Source organism: Carettochelys insculpta, chromosome 10 (assembly GCF_033958435.1).
Source record: "Carettochelys insculpta isolate YL-2023 chromosome 10, ASM3395843v1, whole genome shotgun sequence".
NCBI lineage: Eukaryota > Metazoa > Chordata > Testudines > Carettochelyidae > Carettochelys > Carettochelys insculpta.
Genome location: NC_134146.1, coordinates 6,882,662 through 6,888,919, shown reverse-complemented (window position 1 = coordinate 6,888,919; position 6,258 = coordinate 6,882,662). Strand labels below are relative to the sequence as shown.

The 6,258-nt window shown below is 40.1% G+C and overlaps 1 protein-coding gene across 11 annotated transcripts in view; it reads left to right on the top strand.

Annotated features, from left to right (window-relative positions):
• The first annotated feature begins 230 nt into the window (after positions 1-230).
• Positions 231-6,258, top strand: part of WDR33 (WD repeat domain 33) — a 103,384-nt gene continuing 97,356 nt past the window's right edge. For 3 of the 11 annotated variants that reach the window (XR_012646870.1, XM_075004557.1, XM_075004559.1), the window contains exon 1: positions 231-383. The gene's annotated coding sequence lies outside the window, so the exon portion shown is untranslated. The remainder of the gene's footprint in view (positions 384-6,258) is intronic. The other 8 variants (XM_075004552.1, XM_075004551.1, XM_075004560.1 and 5 more) reach the window with 8 other exon arrangements.

The following is a 6,258-nucleotide window of genomic DNA, read 5'->3' as shown; positions in this document are numbered from 1 at the left end:
CCCATACGGATTAAAGCGTGGGCCACGCTGCTTTTCTTTACGCATGCGCGGGGGGCGCGCCTGCGCTCTCCTACTTGGCTTCTCCGCCCAGCTTGGGTCGCCTCACTGCCTGCAGACTTGGTCACACGCGCACCATGCACTGCCGGGCTTCCTGTGCGCTTGCGCAGCGGCGCTGCGTTCCTCTACCGGGCTGGGTCCTCCCCTGGCGTCTTGGAGCGAGCTGACGTAGAGCGCGTGCACCCGCACCGCCCCGGTCGTTGGAGGGGGAAGATGGCGGGCGGTCGCGGTGGGGGTTCGTGAGGCAGCGGCTTCCGGGCCACGGGGAGCGTGGAGAGCAGCGTGGCGGCGGGGTCCGGCGGCGGGGGTAAGAGCAGAGCTGCACGGTGAGTGCAGTTAAGTGACGGGCCGCCGGCGCGAGGCAGTGCGGCCGGGCGGCGCGGCGCCCTCCGCCATTTTTAGGCCGGGAGGAGAAGCGGGCCTGGTGCATGGGTCAGTCGGGGGTGGGAGCAGCCGCTGTGTGGGTGAGGAGAGCGGAGCCTGGAGAGGTGAGGGGCGGGGGGGCTTGGGTTCGGGCTCTGAGGCTACGGGAAAATCAGGGCCTGTGGCGGGCTCCTGGAGAGATCCTGGGCTGTGGGATGGGGAGCTGGAAATAGCACTAGAGCTGTTGTGGAGGGGGGAAGGGAAGGGTGAGTGGCCTTCTGTTCCCTGGACTGGAGTTTCTGCTCTGTTTTGCTTTTCCTCCCGCTGCCTTGGATTTAGGTGACCCTGTGACCGCTGGGTATTATCTGCGCTGTTTGGCCTTAGCCAGGTGGTATAAAAGGCTGTCTGGGGATCGTTATAACTTTGTTTTGCAGAGTACATTAATCTTAATCACATATACATCCTCCTGGTTTTACCGGTCTGCACTTATTTTTTGCATAGCAAAACTCACGGACCAAGTAAAATCAGAACTCTCACCACTTAGATAGGTAGCAAACCTTAAAGCACTGTTTGAAAAAATGAATACATTTCCCTTGACATGTAATTTATGGCTTGCTGTGAAACCTTCTTATGATTAAGTAGGCCTACATTCTTTAAGTGACGCTACACTGTTTTTTTATGCCATCTCATATGTGATCATATTAAAATGTATTATAAAATTTAATGTAGGTGTAATCTTGCACCCTGTTTTCTTGGACTTTACCAAACTCTGAATTTTCTAATTGAAAGTAAGATCGTAGAAGGTATTTTTTTTAATCAGTGGAAAGAGCTGACCCAGACCAGAGTCCACCACTCCTGCTTTCCCAAGCTGAAGTTTTGATGCTGGAATACTTCCTGACATGAAATACTAAACTTAATAAAAACAAAAAAAAGCAGTCAAGTAGCACTTCAGAGACTAAAAAAATAATTTATTAGGTAGTGACTTTTGTGGGACAGACCCACCTTCTTCAGACCATAGCCATAGCAGAACAGACTCAATATTTAAGGCACAGAGAACCAAAAACTTAATAAGGGCAGAGATTCAAAAGCATGAACAAATTTTCATCTGCAGTCCTAATAGGTTTTATATCTCCATTGGACAGATTAGGTTAACAAGTAAAATCAAGTGTATTTAACCCTTGTGATGAGTAACTTCTGAATGCTACTTTAGCTTTCCTAACTTGTGGACCAAGTACCATTTTAAGTGAGTTTACTGGTGTGCAGTTGGTTAGATGCCATCAAATAATTTAAGTACACACTTCCATGTGGTTGAGTCAAAATTAAAGGTTAATTCTTCTATTTTGTTTTACAGCAGTCTTTATTTAAAACAGTTGAGATTAATACTGTGTTTTTGTCACTGTGTATTTAAATGTATAAATTTTGGTGGTTTTCTAGTAAACACCAGTGTAGAATAGTGAAATACTGAGCATTGATTTCAGTGGTGTGGTTTAGCTGTCTTCTGTATAGCTGGTAAAGTCTCCAGACTCTGTTTTTGGATGCTGGAAGCTAAACTGAATTGCACCATAGAGAATTTATTTACATTACTTTTATTTTTTTTTAATTTAATCAATCACTTTTTATTGCAATAATTTAAAATGTATACTTGTGAGTTATACTCAGCTTTATAAAAATGTTGTTAGAAATATTGAATGTGTTCATGAAATTTCCAAAAAAAAACCCCAGTTTTTGTTGAGATTTAAAATCTCGTTTGCTGTTTTTTTAATCCAGATACTAAAATGTGAATAAATCAGATTTGCTAGTTTTTCACTGTCTAAGGTTAGTACAAAAAGTAAACATCAGTAATTGGACTTTAGCAGTGTTCATTTTAAATCTTAACAGATTGGTAGGAAGGGTAAGGTTTTAACCTTTAGCAAAGTTATTAACATGATTTTATCTAAAGTTTTCCCTCCCTTCTCTACCCTAATGAATATTTGAGGGTTGGCAAACAAGCAACATTTTACCGCTCTGAAATCATTCACATATATATTTCAGTATATCCAAAGAGTCACCTAGTGAACTGGAGTTGGCATTCAATTGCATTGCACTTTCTAATCTGTGTTCAGTTGTCCAGTTATGAAATTTAATTCGTGGGACATATGCTACACACCCATGCTGTCTCTCTTTCTGCTGTCCCATTTGTTGTTCAACTTTACCTTTGCTAATAACACAAATTGCTGAGGCAACGTTTTTGCATTTGTGAACTGAAATTACAGTACAGGGCCGCATATTAACAGATTAAGGTTTCATTTTGTCCCATCACCACCCTCAATGTCCAACATTCTAGCAGAAACACACACCTTTTTGGGAAGGAAGGGAGAGCAAGGAATGGGACATATTTCAGGCCTGTATACATATGAGAATCAAAAACCTGTCTCCAGCCTAATATTTTTGTCCTTTTGAATGCCACCCGTAATCTACGGACTTGAAAATATTTGTTGAGGAAGAAACCCTGTCACATTTTATAGTAATTCAAACACACTTGGAATACAGGAGTTTCAATCCTGGGTTAGCTATGATTGACTCTCCATATGTCCCTTTCCTCAGGTAGGTATATCTTAACTAGCTCAGGTGGTGGTGACTAAAGTTTGTAAAGCTGTATGTAAATACCAAGTGATACTACAGCTTATAGAGGAATAATTTTGTCTCTTAAAATTAACTATATAAATAATGATCAACTCACCTCTTCGGTGTTTAGCTGAACAGTTAGCAGTGGTTTACCATTTAGTCTGTTCCTGTATGGCCACTGTACCTTAAATGGTCCCTTACAATAATATGTACAGTAAAAGTCATTTAATCCAGCCTCTGATGGTCCGGAAATCCTGATCGTCTTGCATCTGGCAAAAATAATTCTATTTAAGGAGGTAATTTGGCAAAATTTGATGGTCTGGCATATAGTAGTCCTCTGAAATTCATGCACTCAGGCATGCGCAGATTTGCACCACCAGTAGGAACACATGGTGCTGCCTGTCAGTGTTCTGCTCATCAGTTGGGTGGCATTTACATCTCTAAATCTCTCCTGAGGAACTGCCCCAGCACTCACTTTACAGGGAACACTGGTCTCATCTGTTTTACTGCTAAACTTCTATTCTTTATGGAAACTGTCTTCCTGTATTTGGGGAAGATGCTCTGTTGCGTTCACATCTTACAGATTTGGAAGGGACTTGATTATACAAAAAACCTTTATAAACTTGAACTTCCACCGTATAATTTCAATGGAGTATAAGGTATTTAAGTGTTTCTGCCACTTACCTAAATTTTGTCATTTGATACCATTTAATAAATTTTAAATCTTGTCACTGATCAATATGGCATATACAATTTATTATGTATTCTTACAAATGTTAGTTATAATTTCACAATATAGCTTCAGTGTAGAAGTGTTTGACTCTAGAGTCCTGGAAGATGTGATGATTCGTGAGTGTGTTTGTGGATCATGTTTATAAATAAAACTTGGGTTTTTAACTTAACATTTAATTAAAATCAACAAAAATAATAAACATTTAAATAATATGATTTCTAATATAGTTTATGCATTGAAAATGAGATGGTTAGTATACTCTTCTCACTCACCCAACATGAATTATGATTGAAGATTTTAATTCTGGCCTTCCCAGTAGGGGCACCCTGACTCCGAAACTCCACAGTATCTCTTTTAGTGATGGAAGAAAACTCATTTTGTTCTTGGAGTTCACCAACATCATTTTATGGTTAGCCAACATACGTCAGAGCTTTAACAAGCTCACGAATATGCTGTAATTCATCCCCCCTCTACAATATTCCTTGCATATGAAAACACAGAGCCAGGTATCAAAAACAGTGTGAAGCACCAATCTTACTCATGATTATTCCACAAAGCTTAGTATACACACTAATGATTTTTTGTCCTACCAGTGGTGGTGCTCCATCAATAGTGGCAATGGTGGGAGCCTGGCTAGAATACTAAGTAGGCTCAAATGTTTTTTCTGGTGTCTTCCAGAATTCCTACTACTAAGTCACCTAACACCTTTCTAAGAAAATGTAAGCATGCCTATACTACTGTTCTTACCTTTCTTGAGTTGCACCAATAATAGCACAAAAGAAATTTGAGAATACTCGTGCACATTTATCCACAGACACACAAACAAATAGGCATCAGTCATGATCTTTAAGCCTAGGCACCTGACTTGTTCATTTTTCTATTATAATTACCCAACATATGAAGAACCACCTTGGGACTAATGAAGGTTGTCACTTCTGTTAGGGAAATCAGACTTGTGAGCACATCATCTTAATTTGTACTCTAGATTTCCCAAGGTGCTTAAACCCACATGATCAATTTTTCTGAATAGGTAAGTGAAGTATAAGGATTTTTTTAAAGTCGTTCTGCAGCCTGTGTCCAGTTCAAAGGGTTTGACCCAGACCCTAGAGATTCAGTCAATTAGAGAATTTCTGTTGTACAGCTATAAAATTGCTCTATTTAACTTTCATTTCAGAGGATCCAGGATTTTTAAAATGCTTAATGAAAACTACTGCATTTATTCTCAAAAGAAAAAATAAAAAAAGAACTCCTGTCACATTATAACCCAAAAGTTAACTCTCTTCTTTAAGAAGGATTTTATCATCCAGGGCTCCTAACATGAATTGTCTAAACTGCAATGTTGGACTCTCCATTGCAAGTTACATCCTTATTCTGATTTCTAGTATTAAATTAAAAGGAGAAATTAAGAGATCTGTATCACTGTTTGAATGAAAACGAACATTTGGGAACAAACCGTGAAACACTTCACATTGGAAATGAAATTTATTGCCGAGATCTTATGGTTGTATAAAGCAAATAGATCCCTAACTCAGTCAGATGTCATTTTAGAGAGAGCTGATGAGCGAGATCCATAGGTGTTTGTGCATTAGACTTTCTAATTGGGATTTTTACCTTTGCTCAGATATGGAGCTGTGTATAACTTTGCGAGCCTTAAGCTAATATGTTTAGCTAGTCATTTTTATGCAGAACTTATCTTTTCAAGTGTTTCTCAAGGATCATTTTACCCTCCTCCTTCCAAGCCTTATGGAGAAAAATGTGTAAATTTCAGCTACTTCTAACTACTGTCATGGGATCATATTTTGATTAGCCAAGCCAGTTCCTAAGATCCTGGGCAAACATTAAACATTGTAAACTATTTTACAGAAAAACACAAATATTCTACTTACAAGTGAAAGTTTCTTTTTCCTGAGTTGGTACAGTGAATCTGATGGTCTGGTCAGCTGCCCTCTTGTCACATCTACACTACAGTCCCCTTTTGGAGGAGGAATGCAAATGGGGGATATAGAAAATGCAAATGAAGCACTGATTTACAAACTTCACACTTCAGTTGCATAATCTTGCATGATCAAGTTTCCAGAAGAGGCTTTTCGTAAAGCAAAACCAGCTGTATAGATGGGGTTCCTTCAAAAAAAAGCCCCGATTTCGAAACAACCCTCCTTTCTGCAACGAATGATTTTCTGCAGTAGTGTAGACACGTGCTGAGACTGAACTGCAGGTTACTGCACGTGCTCTGTGGGAAGTTGAAATTATCTGTGCAGTGGCATTATCTTTTAAATAAAGACTGATTATATTAATGTGAAAGAGTTCTGTGATGTGCTTGCTGATTTCACTGCTCATGACCTTGACTGCTTTTTGGGTGGGTAGGTGGAGTGGGGAGGTAGCAATTTAGACTGCCAAAATTATGTGCAAACGAATACAGTAAACTCTCAAGTTACACGGGGGTTGCATTCCTGCAACCCCCCCCCCCCCCCCCCAGTAACTTGAATTTTCATGCCAGTCAG